The sequence below is a fragment of the Trachypithecus francoisi genome, unplaced genomic scaffold (genome assembly GCF_009764315.1).
Source record: "Trachypithecus francoisi isolate TF-2019V2 unplaced genomic scaffold, Tfra_2.0 Lachesis_group7, whole genome shotgun sequence".
Lineage (NCBI taxonomy): Eukaryota > Metazoa > Chordata > Mammalia > Primates > Cercopithecidae > Trachypithecus > Trachypithecus francoisi.
The window spans coordinates 71,052,799-71,076,371 of NW_022681472.1; the positions used below are offsets into that span (position 1 = coordinate 71,052,799).

The 23,573-nt window shown below is 39.2% G+C and overlaps 1 long non-coding RNA gene across 1 annotated transcript in view; it reads right to left on the minus strand.

Moving 5' to 3' along the window:
- The window catches only part of LOC117079226, a 98,137-nt gene extending 75,293 nt beyond the window's left edge, over positions 1 to 22,844 (minus strand). The window contains exon 1 of the long non-coding RNA XR_004435325.1: positions 22,659 to 22,844. This is a non-coding gene — a long non-coding RNA (uncharacterized LOC117079226). The remainder of the gene's footprint in view (positions 1 to 22,658) is intronic.
- Positions 22,845 to 23,573: the final 729 nt, after the last annotated feature.

The window sequence follows — 23,573 nt, forward strand, 5'->3', positions numbered from 1 at the left end:
ATTCTGTAGATGTCTATTAGGTCTGCTTGGTGCAGACCTGAGTTCAAGTCCTAGATATCCTTGTTAACTTTCTGTCTCGTTGATCTGTCTCATGTGGACAGTGGGGTGTTAAAGTCTCCCATTATTATTGTGTAGGAGTCTAAGTCTCTTTGTAGGTCTCTAAGGACTTGCTTTATGAATCTGGGTGCTCCGGTATTGGGTGCATATATATTTAGGATATGGTTGAATTGATCCTTTTACCATTATTTAATGGCCTTCTTTGTCTCTTTTGATCTTTGTTGGTTTTAAAGTCGGTTTTATCAGATATTAGGATTGCAACCCCTGCCTTTTTTTTGTTTTCCATTTGCTTGGTAGATCTTCCTCCATCCCTTTATTTTGAGCCTATGTATGTCTCTGCATGTGAGATGGGTCTCCTGAATACAGCACATTGATGAGTCTTGACTCTTAATCCAATTTGCCAGTCTGTATCTTTTAATTGAAGCATTTAGCCAATTTACATTTAAGGTTAATATTGTTATGTGTGAATTTGATCCTGTCATTATGATGTTAGCTAGTTATTTTGCTCATTAGTTGATGCAGTTTCTTCCTAGTTTTAGTCTAGCATCATTCTTATTCCTCTTTCTTCTAAAGTTTTCTTTTCTTTTCTTTTTAATTAATTCTTACATTCCTGAACAGCCAGTGCCTGTTAACCTATAGTCCAAGGCAGAAATTAGGAGCCATCTTTGAACTCCTCCTTCTCCATCATCACACATAAAATCAGTCATAAGTCTCAGAGTCTCTTCTTAGTTCTCCTATACCTCTCCTCTCATCTCTCCACCCACTAACACAACCTAAGATTGCATGTTATCACCTTGAATTATAGTTACTTATCCTTCAATACTCAGTCAGCAGAACCTCTTCCTGGATGCATTTCCTTAAAGCTCAACCCTGACAGGCTTCTAGAATAGTTCTTACCATCCCTTATATAATTGCTGACTTACTTTGTACATCTCTCCATCTCTCTACTGGAGTTTAGGCTCATGGAGACCAGGAACAATATCTTATTTATATTTGTTTCCCAGCATCCAGCACAATGCCTCACACTCAAAAAGGTTCTAAATATTTGTGTGTTTAACTCATTTCCCACCTATTGTGTGTGAAGCACTATGCTAACTTGGGCTTTGGGGCCAGTAAGAATCCACCTCTGCCCTCCAGGAGCTTCAACCTGATAAACACAGAATGGAGTTATGAGAGGTGTCACATCAAGGGGATATAGAAAAGAAAAGCAGCTCTCAAGAGAGTAGAAAGGGAATCAAAGTAGTGCCAAAAAAAAAAGAGAGAGAGAGAGACAGACAGACTTGAAAATGAGACAAACGTGGGAGGAACACTAAATTAGAGCAGAGCAGAGAAGACACAGAAAGGAAGAAGTGCTGGAAAGTCTTCTTTCCCAAATTGTCAACTGAGTGGTGAAGAGTTTATGTGGAAGGAAGCCAGGGAAGATGTGGTCTGGTCCAGCCATAGTTAAAATGACCAGAGAGAAGATTGATTGAATGAACAAACATATCAATTAATTAATATTAAATATAAATTTAAATGGTTAGAAGGATAGTGCTAATCAATTCTTTGTGAATTTTGCTCTCTCACCTTACTATAGTTTCTACTAAGTATGGCAGGAGATTGTAGGGTGAGTTATAAGAACATGCTTCTGTTTAGAAAAGAAAAAAATGCTATTGAAAATTTAGCAAAAACCTACTCACAATCCAATTTAATATTTCATGAGACAAGATCACAAGACATAATATAAGATTTCACTGGATAGAGTCAACAACAGAAGAAGGCCCCAGCCCTGCAGGAACTGATTGTCTTACTTTTAGCAACCTGAAAGTCATACAACACATTAAGAAGAAAATGAAATAGGCTCTGACTCCTTACAGATATTAGATATATACAAAACAGATAGAGAAATGAAGTATCATATTTCACACCAGATTGTGATGTTCTTCATCTTGTTCTTCTATGTAACCCCACACCAACTCAGAAGGCAGGCATATAGTAATGAAACTAAGTGAAGAAAGCCTCTTAGAAAAGACAGACTTTAAAATGGAATAAAAGAACAGGAAAGATGACAAGGAAAGAAAATATTTCCTTCTTAGAAGATAAGTGAGATATGAATCATCATAACAACAGCATTAAAGGTATAGAGAATATAAAATCACCTTGAATTGTTAAAATCAACAAAGCTCTGGGATTATAGACCTGAGCTTATTATTACTAAATACCTATTTCTTCTTCAAATTCCTTATTCCTTCTCCATTCTCCAATTCTTCTAATATATTTTTCCTCTTCTGAATTCCCCATTGGTAGACATTACTCAGTTATCAGTCTTCAGTTCTCTTCTCTTTTCTCTTTCACCACACACAAATTACCTTTAACATCATCATAAAATTCTTAGATTTGGTACTGTGTAGTTTTACACACACACACAATTTTCAGCCTGGGACTATTTATTTGAAAGTCACATCTAATGATATCTTTCAAACCCATTTATCCCCTTTTGTGTCCATAGACATTATCTAATTCACACTGATACGACCTCTCATGTGGATTACTGCAACAACTACTCAAGTCAGAGCCATCCCAGACACTACTGCCAAATCATTCTAAAATCATTCCTGGTCGTCCCTGCCCAAATTCTCTCACAGTTCCCTCTAACCTACAGAATAGACTCCAAACTTCTCACATGTATTTACAACTTTCCATTATCTGGCTCTGCCTATTCACCCATATTGTTACTTATGTCTCAAACAAAGCCTCTGTTTCTTCCAGGCCACCAAGTGTCTATCTGTCCAGTATCTTTGAAGAGTACAAGTCATAATGCTAACTGTGACTGATAGGATGGAAGCTTAAAGATATGAGTCAGTTTAATCTAGAACATTCTGCAAGAAAAAGAAAAATGGGATTCAAACTCAAGTTTTCCTCACTCCAAAGCTGTCCTCTTAACCATTGGTATTTCAGTCTTTTTCATCCAAAAGCAAAAGCTAGCACTTTTAACCACTATGCCCTGCCTTTTTTATTAATCAAAGCATGTATAACTTACCAAAAGAAAAAAAAAATGTCTAGCTCTGGTCTGGTTAATAACTCTATTAGCTAAGGCTTATACATTATGCAATTTTCAAAGACAAGTACATATTGATGTTTTACATAAATATGTATGCTACAAAGGATGAAAGTGTATTTGATGGATCCTCACTCCTTGATGCAAAATCAGAAGTGTAGAAATTTGCTGGGCATGGAGGCTCATGTCTGCAATCCCAGATGTTTAGAAGGCTGAGGTGAGAGGATTACTTGAGGCCAGAAGTTTGAGACCAGCCTAGGCAATATAGCCAGACTCTATCTCTACAAAAAATTTAAAAATTAGCCAGGCATGCTTGTGTGCACCTGTAGTTCCAGCTACTCTGGAGGCTGAGGTGAGATGATGGCTTGAGCCCAGGAGTTCGAGGCTGCAGTGAGCTAAGATCAACCCACTGCACTCCAGCCTAGAAGACAGAGTAAGACCCTGTCTCTAAAAAGACAAAGTAAAAATATTACAAAGTTGTATGAATTTAAGTTCTCTATGAAATCAGAAAAAAATTCTGTAATCTAATGAAGACTTTAAAAAACAGCTTCTGGGAGAGAAAGCTAAAAAGATATGTAATTACACATTTCTTTCCTCACGAAGACAATGAACTAGAGTTCGGTCTCTCTTTTCATGCAAATATATGTGCTCATGAATTTATGTCAGTTTCATTCTCTCATTATACTAAAATCAAAGCATATAAATGGCAGTTTCTTCTTTCTTAGTAGTTCTGAAATCCTCAGCGCAGAAATCCAGCCAAAGCTTATAATACTATGCTTGTCAGAGGTCGCAAAGCAGTGGCCTGAAGACTAAATCTGGCCTGCATGTGTGTGCCATTGGCCCTTATGGTGTTTTCTGTTTAAGTGAATTAGTCTCAAACATTCAAAAATCAAGACATTTTGCATAAAAATCCAGATTTCCAGATATTGTTGGAAAATACGGAGATCCAAAAACACTAGGCCCGCATTTCTGCATGGCAATAATCCTGTAGAACTCCCAAGTCACTGGCAGGCTCCCCCTGGATGGGGGTGAGTTCTGTAATTCACCCTGCCCTATCATTTATTCATGACTCTGTCTGTGTCTTGCAGACATTTTATTTCACATCCTCAGGTTTTACAGGTGATCAGAGTCTTGAAAATCATTTGTGGAGGAGGGGAGCACAGTGACGAATGTAGGAAGAACAGAGTCTAGGAACTCAGAACATCATTCTAGTGTTTTGTTTTGTTTGTGTGTTTGAAATTGTTGAAATTATTTCTTGGAAAGGTGGGAAGTGCATCAAAGCTCTTTCACATCTCCTGCTTCTTTTTCCATCTCATCGACTACACTTAAAACACAAAAAAATATTAAAGAAGGAAAGGACAAAAAAGAAAGAAAGGAGAGAAAGAGAGAAAAAGAAAGAAAGAAAGAAAGAAAGAAAGAAACAGAAAGAAAGACAGGCTGGGCGTGATGGCTCATGCCTGTAATCGCAGCACTTTGGTAGCCTGAGGCAGGTGGATCACCTGAGGTCAGGAGTTTGAGACCAGCCTGACCAATATAGTGAAACCCTGTCTTTACTAAAAATACAAAAATTAGCTGGACATGGTGGCATGTGCCTGTAGTCCCAGCTACTCAAGAGCTTCAGACAGGAGAATTGCTTGAACCCGGGAGGTGGAGGTTGCAGTGACCCGAGATGGTGCCATTGGACTCCAGCCTAGGCAACAGAGCAAGACTCTGTGAAAGAAAGAAAGAGAGAAAGGAGAGAGAGGGAGGGAGGGAGAGAGAGAGAGAGAGGAGGGAGGGAGGGACGGAGGGAGGGAGGGAGGGAGGAAGGAAGGAAGGAAGGAAGGAAGGAAGGAAGGAAGGAAGGAAAGAAGGGGAGAGAAAGAGAGAGAGAGAGAAGGAAGGGAAGGGAAGGAAGGGAAAGAAAGAGAGAACTAACAAGGGATAAGAGAATTATTTTAATTTCCTTTTTTCACAACTCTCATCTCTGTCCTAGCCTCCATGCCTCAATTTGGGAGACAATTATAGTTATGAGTTGATCAAATCTTATATAGAAAAGTGTGATATTTTAATAGTAACTTACAAAGCAAACTGGAAGAAAATAATACAATAGCGTGAGGAAGAATCAGATTATAAGCATGAAAAGTAACCTCAGAGATTGTGGGTATATATATAATTAAGTAAAAAAGATAACCAAACATAATACTGGGGAATGACACAAAGGATATTCTTAACACTGAATCAAGCAGAGTCACCAAGATTTTTGGTTTGAAAGGCATCTTCAAGGATGTTTTATTTTACATGTATATATATATAGAAAAGCAATCTCAGCAATTCTCAAGAAGTTACTATGTCATTTCTTTCTATGCTGCTGAATAAAAGGAACCTATGATTAAGTAGCAATTCATGACTTAAGGAACCAATAGAATTCATTGGAGATTTTATAAGAGCTTTTCTAGTGGCTTCCCACCTCTGAGGAGCTAGTTTCGATTTATATGCTGTAATTAATCAGATAGCTAGAGCCAGAGAGAATTCATCAAAGAAAATGGAAACTTATTTTTGTGTAATTAGCTACTCTGATGATTGATCAGTTAGTCACTTTATTTTTTTTTCCGTTCACTGCCAATTCTGACTATATATTTTATCTTATTATCCAAGAATCTTCAAATGGAAAAACTGAGTAATTTCTCTCACCCTGCTTAAGTGTCAATGGAGAGAATAATAGAAGAAAAGTTATTTCTAAAACTGTTTTTCCAAACTTTATATGTGAACTCCTCTCTAAATATTGGGATTCTATTCTTCCCATAGAAGTGGCTGAGCTCCACAATATAAGAACAGAACAGTAACAAAGCAAGGACTTACTAGACAGTCAGGATGTTAAAGAGGAAAGTGGACTTTCTGGTTTGAGGTTAGAACAATCCATTCAAAATCTTCTGGAAAACAAAGAGAAAGCTTAACTAATTTCAAAATTATTGCCATTCTTTTTTTTTATCTGAGCCACCACCAATTTATTAATTCATTTTTTGAAAATCTCCATTTTTCATTTGGCAAACAGATTTTCTTCGTTGCTTCATACTGATGGGGGGTAAGAGGGAATGATGTCTTCTTATGTATAAAGTAAACCATATGAATGTGTAAATTTGGACAAATGGGAAAATAAATGGATGGTTATTATGCAAATAGCAAAAGCCAAATGAATACGTAAAATTTCTTAGACCGCAGTGGCGCCTTCTCAAAGAAATGTTCGCTTTGCTCTTTCATTTAAGTTTCACAACTCTTAAGAACCAAAATCAACTCAAGAGATTTAGCTTTCAGCCCTTAGCTTTTATTTACTTCTCCTTCTTCTTGGTCTAAAGTAAACTGGCCAGTCCTACTATATATAAGCACATGTAAAGAAGATCAAAGAATTAGGTGATAGAGTTTTGCTATAAAGCAAATAAACTAAGTTTATGTAGTTCTTTCAAGTTCACCAAATAAACATGAATCTACTAGTAGAAAACTATCTTACACCTTTTGAAACTCTTACACTCAGTCTCTCCCAGAATGCAAAGTACTTTTCATCTACAAAACTTTGACAAATGAGAGGATCTTAGAAGGTAACTGGGGCAATACTCTTCAATAGCAATACTCTTAATCTTCTTAGATTCTTTACCATTAAGTTTAAGTACTAGAAACTCAAGAGTTTTCTAAAACTCTCACTGCCCTTTTGAAATTGTAAACCAAGGTGCTGTCTTCTTTCCTGGCCACCTTTTCAGATTACAGCTGCTCCGATTGTTGGTGTATGCATTGGATGAAAGCTCTTCCAAGCCTTCTATCTTTAAATTGGCTTATTTCTTTGCAGTCTTTGAAATTATATTACTGATGGCCCTTTGAATAACCAAATCTGGAAGACTTTTCCCATACATCATTATCCTGCATCCAGAGTCTCTTCTCCAAATCGTTGGTCTCCCCTATCTTTCAGTCCCTCTGGTAAGAGCTGAGATTTCAGTGTTAATATTTTCCATTTCCACTTCCTGGCCATTGGAATTTTTTTTTTCCCAATCTCAACTCTCTGTCACTGAAGCAAGAAATAATTTATTCTTCTAACCAATAGGTACTTGTTACAAACCTCTATATGTTAGATAAAAGTAAAGACTCCATCTCAGGCTCAGGAGACCCCCGACACCTCCCTGTGTTCACTCTCTGTTCTTTCTGCCAAGGTGTTATGTGTTTCACCTCTCTTCCTCTGAGTGTATCAATAGAAAGGAAATCAGGGGCTGGGACCTACAACTACCATTTGGATTTTGACCTCAACTTCGCCTTTTCATCCTGTTTCTTCCATGGGTCAATTTTATGGCATTTGTGGAACTGAGATACCTCAGATGCCCCCTGAACCCTCATGTATTCGTCAGATAATGTGACAAAATTCTATCTTCAAATGCTGGTAGCCAAGGGGGTTGATGGAGTCAGCTACTGTCTGCCATTACTGCTGGGGGCCATGGTCATAACAGGGAGTGAGGATTATACGTATCATCCAAGGAATAAGGGGAAGGACTAGGGCCAAAGTTGTTAAAAATGCTTGTGTTACTCCTCAAGTTATCTTTTGTTGACCCTACAGGTTCATTCTCTAGTTTTCTTTACCCTGCCTTACCCCAGGAGGCTGACCAGTATGGACCACATCAATAGAACTCTAGTGCTTCCTGGTTTCTAACTGGGTTTGGCCAATGGGACCTCTGGCAGGAGACTCCTTCTCCTCAATTTTTTGGAATAGTTTCAGTAAAATTAGTACCACTCCTCTTTGTATATGTGGTAGAATTTAGCAGTGAATCTATCTGGTCCAGGGATTTTTTTGGTTGATGGGTTTTTTATTACTGATTCAATTTTGGAACTCAATATTGGTCTGTTCAGTGTTTCAATTTCTGCCTGATTCAATCTGGGAAGATCGTGTGTTTCCAGGAATTTATCAATTTCCTCTAAATTTTCTAGTCTGTGTGCATGGAGGTGTTCATAATAGGCTCTGTGGATCTTTTGTATTCCTGGGAGGATAGGTTGTAATGTTACCCTTGTCATTTCTAATTGTGCCTGTTTTGATATTCTCTTCTCTCTTTTTTCCTTTGTTAATCTAGCTAGCAGTCTGGTGATCTCATTTATCCTTTCAAAGGACCAACTTTTGGGTTCACTGATTCTTTGCATAAATTTGGAGGTCTGAATTTCATTCAGTTCCACTCAATTTTAGTTATTTATTTCCTTCTGCTAACTTCAATATGAATTTGTTCTTGTTTTACTAGTTCCTCTATATGCAGTGTTAGATCATTAATTTGAGATCTTTCTAACTTTTTTAAGACAATGTTTAGCACTATAAACTTTCCTCTTAACAAATGCTTTTGCTGTATCCTAGAAATTTTGGTATGTTGTGTCTCTGTTTTTATTTATTTCAAATAATTTTTTGATTTCCGCCTTAAGTTATTTGTTTATCCAAAAGTCGTGTAGCAGCAAGTGAATTTTCATGTAATTGTGGAGTTTTGAGTGATCTTCTTGGTATTGAATTCCATTTTTATTCCACTGTGGTCCAAGAGTATGGCTGGTATAATTTTGTTTTGTTTTGAATTTATTGAGAATTGCTTTATGGCCAAATATGTAGTTGACCTTAAAGTATGTCCCATGTGCAGATAAGAACAATATATACTCCATGGTTGATGGAGTATATATTGTACATGTCTATTAGGTCAAATTGGTCAAGTGTCGAATTTAAGTCCAGATTTTCTTTGTTAGTTTTCTCCTTCAATGATCTAACATTATCAGTGGGACACTGAAGACCCCCACTATTATTGTGTGATGTCTAAGTATTTCTGTAGTTCTAGAAGTACTTGTTTTATAAATCTGTGTACTCTTGTGTTGGGTGCATATATATTTAGGTTAAGTCTTCTCATAATAGAACTCTTTATCACTATGTAATGCCTTTCTTTGTCTTTTTTACTGTGGATGGCTTAAAGTCTGTTTTATCTGATTTAAGGCTAGTGACCCCTGCTCTTTTGTGTGTTCTGTTTGCATGATAGATCTTTCTTCAACCCTTTACTTTGAGCCCATGTGTGTCATTATATGTAAGATGGGTCTCTTGAAAGCTTGCTTCATAATGTCTGTGGACTATGTATTTAAGTGTGTTTTTGTGGTAGCAGGCATTGTTATTTCATTTCCATGTTTAGAACTCCCTTAAGGATTTCCTGTAAGGCTATCTAGTGGTAATGAATTCCCTTTGCACTTGCTAATCTGGAAATGATTTTATTTCTCCCTCACTTATGAAGCTTAGTTTGGAGGAATATGAAATTTTTCTTTGGAATTTCTTCTCTTTAAGAATGCAGAAAATAATCTCCCATTCTCTCCTGACTTGTAAGGTTTCTTCTGAGAAGTCTACTGTTAGCCTGATGGGATTCCCTTTGTACATGACCCAACTTTTTTCTCCAGCTGACTTCAAGATATTTTTTCTTTAGCATCAACTTTGGACAGTCTGAACATAACTATATGGCTTAGTTATGTTCATTTGTTATAGTATCTTGAAAATGTTTCCTGGCTTTCTCATATCTTGATTTCTACCTCTCTAGCAAGATTAGGAACATTTTCTTGAATTATTCCCTCAAATGTGTTCTCCTGGTTGTGTACCTTTTCTCTTCTCAGGAATGCCAATAACTGATAGATTTAGTGACCTTACATAATCCCATACTTCTGGAAGGCTTTGATGATTTTTGTAAAATTATTTTTTCTTTATTTTTGTTTGCCTGGGTTAATTTGAAAGACAGGTCTTCAAGCTCTGTAATCCTTCTGCTTGGTCCAATCTATTGATAAAGCTTTCAATTGTATTTTTAAATTCCTTAAGTGAATTTTTCAATTTCAGAAGCTCTAATTTCCATTTAAGATGTTTATCTCCTCTTTCATATCAGGCATTGCTTTAGAAGGTTCTGTGTGTTGATTTTCAACCTTCTCTTGGATCTTGTTGAGCTTCCTTGTAATCCATGCTTCAAATTCTTTATCTGTCATTTCTGAACTTCCATTTTGGTTAGGAACCATTGCTGGATAGCTAGTGAGATCCTTTGTTTTTGTATTAGTCTTTTCTCACACTGCTGATAAACACATACCTGAGACTGGGTAATTTATATAGAAAAAGATGTTTAATGGGATCACAGTTCCTTGTAACTGGGGAGGCCTCACAATCATGGCAGATGGTAAAAAGCACATCTTACATGGCAGCAGGCAAGAGAGAATGAGAGCCAAGCGAAAGGGAAAACCCCTTATAAAACCATCAGCTTCCATGAGACTTATTCACTATCACAAGAACAGTATGGGGGAACCTGTCCCCATAATTCATTTATCTCCCATTATCTCTCACTGGGTTCCTCCCACATGTGGGAATTATGGAGCTACAAGATGAGATTTGGGTGGGGACACAGCCAAACCATAACATTCTACCCCTGGTCATGCCCAAATCTCATGTCCTCACATTTCAAAACCAATTATGCCTTCCTAACAGTCCCCCAAAATCTTAACTCATTTCAGCATTAACTCAAAAGTACAAGTACAAAGTCTCATCTGAGACAAGGCAAGTCCCTTCCATCTAAGAGCCTGTAAAAACAAAAGCAAGTTAGTTACTTCCTAGATACAATGGGGATACAGGCATTGGATAAATGCATCTATTCCAAATGGGAGAAATTGGCCAAAAACAAGGGTCCCCATGCAAGCCTAAAATTCAGTGGGGCAGTCAAATCTTAAAGCTCCAAAATGATTTTCTTTGACTCCATGTCACACATCCAGGTCACACTGATGGGTTCCCATGGTCTTGGGTAGCTCCACTTTGTGGCTTTGTGAGGTACACCTTCCCTCCTGGCTGCTTTCACATGCTGGCATTGAGCATCTGCAGTTTTTTGAGGTGCATGGTGCAAGCTGTCCATTCTAGGGTCTGAAGGATGGTGGTCCTCTTCTCACAGCTTTACTAGGCAGTGTCCCAGTGGGGAAATTGGGTGGGGGCTCTGACTTCACATTTTCCCTCAACACTGCCTTGCCAGAAGTTGTCCATGAGGGCCCTGCCCCTGCAGCCAACTTCTGCCTGGATATCTAGGTGTTTCCATACAGACTCTGATATCTAGGCAGAGGTTCCCAAACCTCAATTCTTGACTTCTGTGCACCTGCAGGATCAACACCCTATGGAAGTTTCCAATGATTGCAGCTTGCACCCTCTGAAGCCAAAGCCTGAGTTGTACATTGGCCCCTTTCAGCCATAACTAGAGCAGCTGAGCTGCAAGGCACCAAGTCCCTAAGCTGTACACAGCAGAAGGCCCTGTACTCACAACGGCATTTTTTCCTCCTAGGCCCCCAGGTCTGTGCTGAGAGGGGCTGCCATGAAGGTCTCTAACATGCCCTGGAGAAACTTTCCCTATTGTCTTGGGGATTAACATTAAGCTTCTTGTTACTTACACAAATTTCTGCTTGAATTTCTCCTGAGAAATGGGTTTTTGTTTTCTATCACATCATCAGGCTGCAAATTTTCTGAATTTTCATGCTCTGTTTCCCTTTTAAAACAATGCTGTGGGCACACCCAAGATGGCCGAACAGGAACAGCTCCAGCCTCCAGCTCCCATTGTGAATGACACAGAAGAAGGGTGATTTCTGCATGTTCAACTGAGGTACCAGGTTCATCTCACTGGGGCATGTCAGATAGTTGGCTCTGGTCTGCGGGTACAGTCCGACCAGCGAGAGCTGAAGCAGGGTGAGGCCTCGCCTCACCTGGGAAGTGCAAGGGGGAAGGGAATTCCTTTTCCTAGCCAAAGGAAATTGAGACACACAACACCTAGAAAATCGGGTAACTCCCACCCTAATACTGCACTTTACCAAGGGTCTTAGCAAACGGCACACCAGGAGATTATATCCCACACCTGACCCAGAGGGTCCCACACCCACAGAGCCTCCCACATTGCTAGCACAGCAGTCTGAGATCTAACTGCAAGGCAGCAGTGAGGCTGGGGGAGGGGCGCCTGCCATTGCTGAGGCTTAAGTAGGTAAACAAAGCCACCAGGAAGCTCGAATTGAGTGGAGCCCACCACAGCTCAAGGAGGCCAGCTTGCCTCTATAGACTCCTCCTCTGGGGACAGGGCATAGCTAAACAAAAAGCAGCAGAAACCTCGGCAGAGGTAAATGCCCCTGTCTGACAGCTTTGAAGAGAGCAGTGGATCTCCCAGCATGGAGGTTGAGATCTGAGAACGGACAGACTGCCTGTTCAAGTGGGTCCCTGACCCCTGAGTAGCCTAACTGGGAGACATCCCCCACTAGGTGCAGACTGACCCATCACACCTCACACAGCAGGGTACACCCTTGAGACGAAGCTTCCAGAGCAAGAATCAGACAGCAACACTCGCTCTTCAGCAATATTCTATCTTCTGCAGCCTCTGCTGCTGATACCCAGGCAAACAGGGTCTGGAGTGGATCTCAAGCAAACTCCAACAGACCTACAGCTGAGGGTCCTGACTGTTAGAAGGAAAACTAACAAACAGAAAGGACACCCACACCAAAACCTCATCAGTCCATCACCATCATTAAAGTCCAAAGGCAGATAAAACCAGAAAGATAGGGAAAAAGCAGTGCAGAAAAGCTGGAAATTAAAAAAATCAGAGCGCATCTCCCCCTTCAAAGGAACGTAGCTCATCGCCAGCAATGGAACAAAGCTGGACAGAGATTGACTTTGATGAGGTGAGAGAAGAAGTCTTCAGTTGATCAAACTTCTCAGAGCTAAAGGAGGAACTATGTAACGAACACAAAGAAACTAAAAAGCTTGAAAAAAGAATAGATGAAAGGCTAACTAGAATAATCAATGCAGAAGAGACCTTAAAACAACTGATAGAGATGAAAACCATAACATGAGAAACACGTGACAAATGAACAAGCTTCAGTAACCGACTCAATCAACTGGAAGAAAGAGTATCAGCGATTGAAGATCAAATGAATGAAATGAAGCGAGAAGAGAAGAGTACAGAAAACAGAGGAAAAAGAAATGAACGAAGCTTCCAAGAAATATGGGATTATGTGAAAAGACCAAATCTACGTCTGATTGGGGTGCCTGAAAGTGACGGGGAAAATGAAACCAAGTTGGAAAACACTCTGCAGGATATCTTCCAGGAGAACTTCCCCAACCTAGTAAGGCAGGCCAACATTCAAATTCAGGAAATACAGAGAACACCACAAAGATATTCCTCGAGAAGAGCAACTCCAAGATACATAATTGTCAGATTCACCAAAGTTGAAATGAAAGAAAAAATGTAAAGGGCAGTCAGAGAGAAAGGTCAGGTTACACACAAAGGAAAGCCCATCAGACTAACAGCAGATCTCTCGGCAGAAACTCTCCAAGCCAGAAAAGAGTGGGGGCCAATTTCCAACATTCTTAAAGAAAAGAATTTTCAACCCAGACTTATCTAGCCAAAATAAGTTTCATAAGTGAAGGAGAAATAAAATCCTTTACAGAAAAGTAAATACTTAGAGATTTTGTCACCACTAGGCCTGCCCTACAAGAGATCCTAAAGGAAGTACTAAACATGGAAAGGAACAACTGGTACCAGCCATTGCAAAAACATGTCAAAATGTAAAGTCCATCGAGGCCAGGAAGAAACTGAATCAACTAGTGAGCAAAATAACCAGCTAATATCATAATGACAGGATCAAGTTCACACATAACAATATTAACCTTAAATGTTAATGGACTAAATGCTCCAATTAGAAGACACAGATTGGCAAATTGGGTAAAGAGTCAAGACCTATCAGTTTGCTGTATTCAGGAGATCCATCTCTCATGAAGAGACACACATAGGCTCAAAATAAAGGAATGAAGGAAGATCTACCAAGCAAATGGAAAACAAAAAAAAGCAGGGGTTGCAATCCTAGTCTCTGATAAAAACAGACTTTAAACCAGCAAAAATCAAAAGAGACGAAGAAGGCCATTATATAATGGTAAAGGGATCAATTCATCAGGAAGAGCTAACTATCCTAAATATATATGTACCCAATACAGGAGCACCCAGATTCATAAAGCAATTCCTTAGAGACTTACAAAGAGACTTAAACCCCCATACAATAATAATGGGAGACTTTAACACCCCACTGTCAACATTAGACAGATCAACGAGACAGAAAGTTAACAAGAATATCCAGGAATTGAACTCAACTCTGCACCAAGCGGACCTAATAGACATCTACAGAACTCTCCACCCCAAATCAATAGAATATACATTTTTCTCAGCACCACATCACACTTATTCCAAAACTGACCACACAGTTGGAAGTAAAGCACTCCTCAGCATATGTAAAAAACAGAAATTGTAACAAACTGTCTCAGTCCACAGTGCAATCAAACTAGAACTCACGACTAAGAAACTCAATCAAAACCGCTCAACTACATGGAAACTAAACAACCTGCTCCTGAATGACTACTGGGTACATAATGAAATGAAGGCAGAAACAAAGATGTCCTTTGAAACCAATGAGAACAAAGATACAACATACCAGAATCTCTGGGACACATTTAAAGCAGTGTGTAGAGGGAAATTTATAACACTAAATGCCCACAAGAGAAAGCAGGAAAGATCTAAAATTGACAGCCTAACATCACAAATAAAAGATCTAGAGAAGCAAGAGCAAACACATTCAAAAGATAGCAGAAGGCAAGAAATGACTAAGATCAGAGCAGAAGTGAAGGAGATAGAGACACAAAAAAATCTCCAAAATATCAATGAATCCAGGAGCTGGTTTTTTGAAAAGATCAACAAAATTGATAGACCGCTAGCAAGACTAATAAAGAAGAAAAGAGAGAAGAATCAAATAGATGCAATAAAAATGCTACAGGGGATATCACCACCAACCCCACAGAAATGCAAACTACCATCAGAGAATACTATGAACACCTCTACGCAAATAAACTAGAAAACCTAGAAGAAATGGATAATTTCCTGGACACTTACACTCTCCCAAGACTAAACTAGGAAGAAGTTGAATCCCTGAATAGACCAATAACAGGCTCTGAAATTGAGGCAATAATTAATAGCCTACCAACCAAAAAAAGTCCAGGACCAGACGGATTCACAGCCGAATTCTACCAGAGGTACAAGGAGGAGTTGGTACCATTCCTTCTGAAACTGTTCCAATCAATAGAAAAAGAAAGAATCCTCCCTAACTCATTTTACGAGACCAACATCCTCTTGATACCAAAGCTTGACAGAGATACAACAAAAAAAGAGAATTTTGGACCAATATCCCTGATGAACATCGATGCAAAAATCCTCAATAAAATACTGGCAAACCGAATCCAGCAGTACATCATAAAGCCTATCCACCATGATCAAGTGGGCTTCATCCCTGGGATGCAAGGCTGGTTCAACATACACAAATCAATAAACGTAATCCAGCATATAAACAGAACCAAAGACAAAAACCACACGATTATCTCAATAGATGCAGAAAAGGCCTTTGACAAAATTCAACAGCCCTTCATGCTAAAAACTCTCAATAAATTTGGTATTGATGGGACGTATCTCAAAATAATAGAGCTATTTTTGACAAACCCACAGGCAATATCATACTGAATGGGCAAAAACGAAACATTCCCTTTGAAAACTGGCACAAGACAGGGATGCCCTCTCTCACCACTCCTATTCAACACAGTGTTGGATGTTCTGGCTAGGGCAATCAGACAATAGAAAGAAATAAAGGGTATTCAGTTAGGAAAAGAAGAAGTCAAATTTTCCCTGTTTGCAAATGACATGATTGTATATTTAGAAAACCCCATTGTCTCAGCCCAAAATCTCCTTAAGCTGATAAGAATCTTCAGCAAAGTCTCAGGATACAAAATCAATGTGCAAAAATCACAAGCATTCTTATACACCAGTAACAGAAAACAGAGAGTCAAATCATGAATGAACTCCCATTCACAATAGCTTCAAAGAGAAAAAAATACCTAGGAATCCAACTTACAAAGAATGTAAAGGACCTCTTCAAGGAGAACTACAAACCACTGCTCAGTAAAATAAAAGAGGACACAAACAAATGGAAGAACATACCATGCTAATGGATCGGAATAATCAGCATCATGAAAATGGCCATATTGCCCAAGAGAATTTACAGACTCAATGCCATCCCCATCAAGCTACCAATGATTTTCTTCACAGAATTGGAAAAAGCTGCTTTAAAGTTCATATGGAACCAAAGAAGACCCTGCATTGCCAAGACAATCCTAAGCCAAAAGAACAAAGCTGGAGGCATCATGCTACCTGACTTCAAACTATACTACAAGGCTACAGTAACCAAAACAGCATGGTACTGGTACCAAAACAGAGATATAGAGCAATGGAACAGAACAGAGCCCTCAGAAATAATACCACACATCTACAGCCATCTGATCTTTGACAAACCTGACAAAAACAAGAAATGGGGAAAGGATTCCCTATTTAATAAATGGTGCTGGGAAAATTGGCTAACCATAAGTAGAAAGCTGAAACTGGATCCTTTCCTTACTCCTTATACGAAAATTAATTCAAGATGGATTAGAGACTTAAATGTTAGACCTAAAACCTAAAAACCCTAGAAGAAAACCTAGGTAATACCATTCAGGACATAGACATGGGCAAGGACGTCATGTCTAAAACACCAAAAGCAATGGCAACAAAAGTCACAATTGACAAATGGGATCTAATTAAACTAAAGAGCTTCTGCACAGCAAAAGAAACTACCATCAGAGTGAACAGGCAACCTACAGAATGGGAAAAAAATTTTTGCAATCTACTCATCTGACAAAGGGCTAATATCCAGAACCTATAAAGAACTCAATCAAATTTACAAGAAAAAAACAAACAACCCCATCAAAAAGTGGGCAAAGGATATGAACAGACACTTCTCAAAAGAAGACATTCATACAGCCAACAGACACATGAAAAAATGCTCATCATCACTGACCATCAGAGAAATGCAAATCAAAACCACAATGAGATACCATCTCACACCAGTTAGAATGGCAATCATTAAAAAATCAGGAAACAACAGGTGCTAGAGAGGATGTGGAGAAATAGGAACACTTTTACAGTGTTGGTGGTACTGTAAACTAGTTCAACTATTGTGGAAAACAGTGTGGCAATTCCTCAAGGATCTAGAAATAGAAATACCATTTGACCCAGGCATCCCACTACTGGGGATATACCCAAAGGATTATAAGTCATGCTGCTATAAAGACACATGCACACATATGTTTATTGCAGCACTATTCACAATAGCAAAGACTTGGAATCAACCCAAATGTCCATCAGTGACAGACTGGATTAAGAAAATGTGGCACATATACACCATGAAATACTATGCAGCCATAAAAAAGGATGAGTTTGTGTCCTTTGTAGGGACATGGATGCAGCTGGAAACCATCATTCTCAGCAAACTATCGTAAGAACAGAAAACCAAATACCACATGTTCTCACTCATAGGTGGGAATTGAACAATGAGATCACTTGGACACACGAAGGGGATCATCACACACTGGGTCCTATTATGGGGAGCGGGGGGAGGGATGGCATTAGGAGATATACCTAATGTAAACAACGAGTTAATGGGTGCAGCACACCAACATGGCACATGTATACATATATAACAATCCTGCATGTTGTGCACATGTACCCTAGAATTTAAAGTATAATTTAAAAAACAAAAAAAAACAAAAAAACTGAATGCTTTTGACAGCATCCAAGTCACCTCTTGCATGCTTTGCTGCTTAGAAATTTCTTCTGCCAGATACCCTAAATCCTATCCCTCGAGTTCAAAGTTCCACAGATCTCTAGGTCAGAGGCAAAATGCCACCAGTCTCCACAAAAACGTAGCAAGAGTCACTTTTACTCCAGTTCCCAACAGGGTCCTCATCTCCTTCTGAGACCACTTCAGTCTGGATTTTATTGTTCATATCATTATCAGCATTTTGGCCAAAGCCATTCAACAAGTCTCTAGGAAGTTCCAAACGTTCTCACATTTTCCTGTCTTCTTCTGAGTCCCTCAAACTGTTCCAGCCTCTGCCTGTTATCCAGTTCCAAAGTTACTTCCACATTTTTGGGTATCTTTACACCAGTGCCCCACTTTTGGTGCCAATTTACTATATTAGTCCATTCTCACACTGCTGTAAAGGATGACCTGTGACTTGATAATTTATAAAGAAAAAGAGGTTTAATGGAATCATAGTTCCATGTGGCTGGAAAGGTCTCACAATCATGGTGGAAGGCAAAAGGCACATCTTACACGGCAGCAGGCAAGAGAGAATGAGAGCCAAGTGAAAGGGGAAACCCCTTATAAAACCATCAGATCTCATGAGACTTATTCACTACCACAAGGACAGTATGAAGGAAACTGCCCCCATGATTCAATTATCTCCCACTGAGTCTCTCCTATAACACATAGGAATTATGGGAGCTACAATTCAAGATGAGATTTGGGTGGGAGCACAGCCAAACTATGTCAGTTGTTGTCACTTCATGCAGGTTTTTCATGGTGCCACAATTCTTGCACTAATTCTTTCTTATCTGGAGATGTTGACACTTCTAATTTTTGTAACTATTTTCATGGAGTTATAATTTTTTCTTTGTCTTTCTTTCCCCATAATATTATTGCTTTTTTTCTTTCCCTTTCCCTTTTCCCCATCCCTAGGGGATGTGATGATAGAGAATACTTAGGATTTTTTGACTTTACCTCTATAGCCCTTAGTATTTCTGTCATCAGGTTTTATACTGGGCTGTGGAGTTTGACCCACAAGCTAGTAGATGGTACTTATGGGTAAGAGTGGGCTGCAGCCATCATGGTTGGGTATATGCTTGATTCATGTTTTCTGACAAAAGCTCTGTTGCCTCAAGCAATAGGCTGACTTGTGGAGTGTACAGTGGTCTAAGCTCCCTGCTCAGCCCTGAGAATAAGGGCATGATGGGTGGGGCTGGACCAGGCAAGCCCACCTACAGGTCCCTCAATGGCAGGCACAAGCACTAGTGCCAAGGGGAGAATCCAGTGGGTGATCACCAAGTTCCCAGAAGTGTGCCCAGGTGTGGATATGGGAAACCTCCTTGGCCTCAAATTCTCTACACTGTATAAGGAGTGGCCTAAACTACTAACCCAGGAGAGTGGGTGCCACAGATACCTGGAGATCTGCCTGGGCATGGAGCACAGTGGGATCCACTGCACCAGGATCTGTGCACAGGAAGGGTAGGGTGGTTCAGGGTGACACTCCAGGTGAGGAAGTGCTCCAAACACCTGGAGATATGTCTGGGCATGGAGTGGAGAGGGCCCCACTGCCTCACAACGTCAGGGGAGAAGGCTGGGTCACTAAGTAGACCAGTTTCAGGTTGCCAAGCTGACCCTGACTATAAGTCTCATTGTCCAGGAGAAAGCGCAGCTATAGCAGATCTCCTCCCACCCCAGGCCTGTCATAGGGGAGAACACAATTCTAGTGTCTACTTCTGAGGTGCTTTCCACAGTTCTGGCTGTGGAGGCCCCTACCCTGCTCCAGAGCAGGTGCTCCATTCTCCAGCCTGAGACAAATGCCTGCACAGCCATGCTGCCATGTGGCAAAGAAGGGCTGGTTTTGTGTGTCCAGATTTAAAAAGGCCTCCTGCTTTCAATCCCAGGTCTGGGAAAATACCTGCAACTTTTCCCAGTATCTTTCCCTAACAGCATTTCTAAGCCTCTGCCAAAGTTAGCTCCAAGGCTTGGGAGAAACAAAGTACTCTTTGTGTGGGTCACTCAGATCTGCAGTGGAAAGATGAGTCACAGAGGGAGGCTGTCTGCCCTCTCACACATTGAGGCTTCACTCACTTTTCTCAGCCAGATGCCATCAAGGGGGCTGTTTGCCCATATTCCCCTTCTCTGGATCTGGGGTGTCCTTCACAATTCTAGGATGGATTCTCATTTTCCTTCTTGAATTAAAGCTTAGAGGCGACCTTTATGCAGTATCTTGCTATTTCCAAGTGGCTGAAGCACACTAAAAGCTTCTAAGCTGCCATCTTGAAGAACAATAAAAAGGTTTTCATAGTTTTAAGTAACTTTGCTTAAATCTAAATAATGTGATTACATGTTGAAATTGTTGAAATTTTGCCCATAAATAAAGTTTTATTGGAACACACACGTTCACATGTGTACATTTGACTATGGCTGCTTTGGTGCTGTAATGGCAGAGTTGAGTGGTTGCAGCACAGATTGTGTGGCCTGCAAAGCCTAAAATATTTACTCTCTGGATCCTTGCAGAAAATCTTTGCTGACCCCTGGTCTTAAGGGAAGGATGTCTTTTTATTCTTGACCTCTTGCTAAGGCAACCTCTTATTACCTATTTGGACTAATGACCAAGATCACTTCCCAAGTTATGCAGGTCACTCACCTACTATGCAAAGCAATGCTGCTCAGTGACAATTCCAACCTTTCTGTGGTTTGTGATATATTTATTCATATAGGCATTTACACGAGTACATTTTATGTGTTTTCAGCATTTGAAACAGGACTAATGGACACTATAATTTGATGTATTTCAGCATCCTGATTTACAATACCTGTTCTATCACTTATTTGTTGTGACTTTGGGAAGTTACCGTTCTCATATTTATGTAATTTAAGACCTGCTCCATACACTGTGGGACAAAATAAAAGAGAAAGTTTTATGAAAGAGTATAGCACAAGACACTTAATAGATAGTCTATAGCTAGTAATTCCTTTCCTCTATTCCCATCCCATCTCATTACCATTTTTGCTCCTTTACACTTGTAAAAAGTCAAGAGACAAGAACATATCCTTCACTGGGTACTTTCCCCAATGAACTAAATTTTCCAAGTTATTTGAGAAGGTAAAACAGCTCTTAGAAATGCGCTAATGAGAAAATGAGCATCACAGAGGTTTTTATCTTGTCTAACACAATAGCCCACACCCTGTGGGCACTCCATAAACACTAACTGAATTTGATTTTATTATGCTGTTAGACCACATCCAATTGTTTTGCTGCCTCTATAATCAGAAAAGCTGGCTTAAAATGTATGGAAATAAACAATTTACCCATTGGTCCATGCTTGTAAAGGAAAACTTACACGTAGCAGCTGAGACATTATGCTTTGATAGATTCTACCCTTGGGGTGTGTTTAAAAATGTAGCTTCAGTTTCTCTTTTATCAGTATACAAAAGTTTTCCAAGAAACACAAAGATTGTAAAGTCTTGCCACGCAGCATACATTATGTTGTAGAAGCACCACAGTACTAGCAGTACTACCAATTGAAATTGGCTTGAAGACAAATGAAGTCTTGCTAGAACCTAAGAATAGAAGACTGTAAGTGAAATAAACCTATCACTGAATTCTACTTATTTCATATATGTTTAAAAAGTTAGAAACCATATGTATACTTCCAGAACTGTACAATACCTTAGAGATGATCTTTTCAAAGAGTTTTCACACTGGAGCCCTGGGGGTCTTTGGCAACAACTTAGGAGGCAGGAAGACTGCTGTATTTTTCCCATTCCAACCGTTTCCTCAGCTACAGAAATGTTTTGCTTGTTTTGTATATTGGAGTTTTGCATAATGTTTAGTTTAAAAATGGGTCTCACCAATTTTAAGAGGTGGAAAGCTAGTGACCTATCTCTTGTACGTTGTAGATCATGAATCAGCGAACTTTTCTGTAGAGGATCAGATAGTAAATACCATATTTTAGGCTTTGCCTGCTATATGTTCTCTATCTCAGTTACTTGACCATTGTAAGTGAAAACAGCCATAAACAATATGGAAAATAATGAGTGGGACTATATGCTAATAAAGCTTTATTCACAAAAACTGGTGGCCGACTAGATCTGGCCTGTAGGCCACAATTTGCTGACCCTTGTTGTAGATAATAAAAATGAGTTCTGGATATGTTTAAATGACTAACCCAAAGTCACTAACCAGGTGGTTAGTGACAGCTATGAGACCAGGATTCTTCTCACTACACTGCTAATAGATTAGGAAAAACTTCACAAAATACCATATCTTTGGAAAGGTAGTGGATAATATCAGAAAAGGTTCAATTCCATAAGTATTTTGAATGCCTATCCTGTGGCTAGTGCTGCATCCTGCCACAATCCCAATCAATACCTTTGTTACAATAATTTGTACACCACTCTGCCTAAAAAACAATGCTTCAAGGTGAAAAAGAAAATCTGTAATGTTCTTATGTGACACGACTCATTAGTTTTGCCAATGTTGTTCAGTGAAAGGATATATCACTTAATTGTTGGTTTTGATCACTCTACCTATAGCAAAATGACATCCAATGTGTTGCATGTAAAAATTTATTTGATCTCTGCAACTCAACAGTTATATTATGATGTGAACATTAAGCCTTAAGTATTCTCTAGATAGAAATGACTTGCTCTCTGTATTCTCTTCCATCTTGATACAATTCTGTCTGCAATGTCAACATAGCAGAATCTATTTCCCAGAACTAAGGAAATTTTCCTAACAAAAGGGAGTCTTCCCACCTGATTACCAAAGTCCCACTCCCTCAAGCTCAGCTCACAAGCAGCCTCTGCTCTCGGTGATGCTGCTCCCCACACTCACCTCTGCAGCCTTTGTCTACACAAAGGGGAAGAGAAGCCTCTCAGAGCAAAAGTAATGCTGTTGTCAATTCTTCCTGAAACTCCTTCTTCCTCTCTGAATTCAATACTGTTTTGACCTTTCCCACATCATGAGTTTCAGTTTCTTGTAACACCCTCCTCCTTCACAGGTTAGTAAAAACCCAACTGGAAGGAGCAGTAAATCAACTCAGAGCATATGGGAAATACCACATACTCCTATAACTCAAAGAACATATGAGGCAACAAGGAACAGGAGAAACTAGAATTACTGTTATGTACATCAATTCTTATGACAGTCGTAATGAAAATGGAAAACAGTTTTAGCATAACATTCCAGTTACAGTCTCAAGATGGTCATGTTGTGGTTTTCCTTGACTAATCTGCCCAGTCAACAAGAGAGACCTGAAATTGTTTTAGAAAATAATTATGGAGACTTAGAATTCAAACGTCCATAAAACATGCAGCAGAATTTTAAAAGAATTCAAAGGGACAGTTCTCATAAGTGTATTTATGCCACCTTAAGCCATGGAAAATAGACTACCTTTTCCTACCTCTCTACCCCAAAACCATAGCAAGGTATTTTCAAAAGATAATTGACCATTTACACTACCTTTATTATTTAGAATAATGAGATCCTTATAAAGCTAGAAAGGATCTTAAAAATCAACCACTGAAATACCTTGATTTTTAATCATAAGGAAACTGAGGTACAGGATGATTAAAAAGTAGCTTCCTGGGATCTCAGAATTAATTGACAACTCTAGCATAGCACCTGAGTTTTCTAATCCCCATTCAGAAGTTTTATCTGCTAGTCCATGAGGTCTCTTTCATTACAATCACATTGACCACCATTATAATCTTAAAAAGAATACATTTTTAAGTATCTTTTGCTGAAATA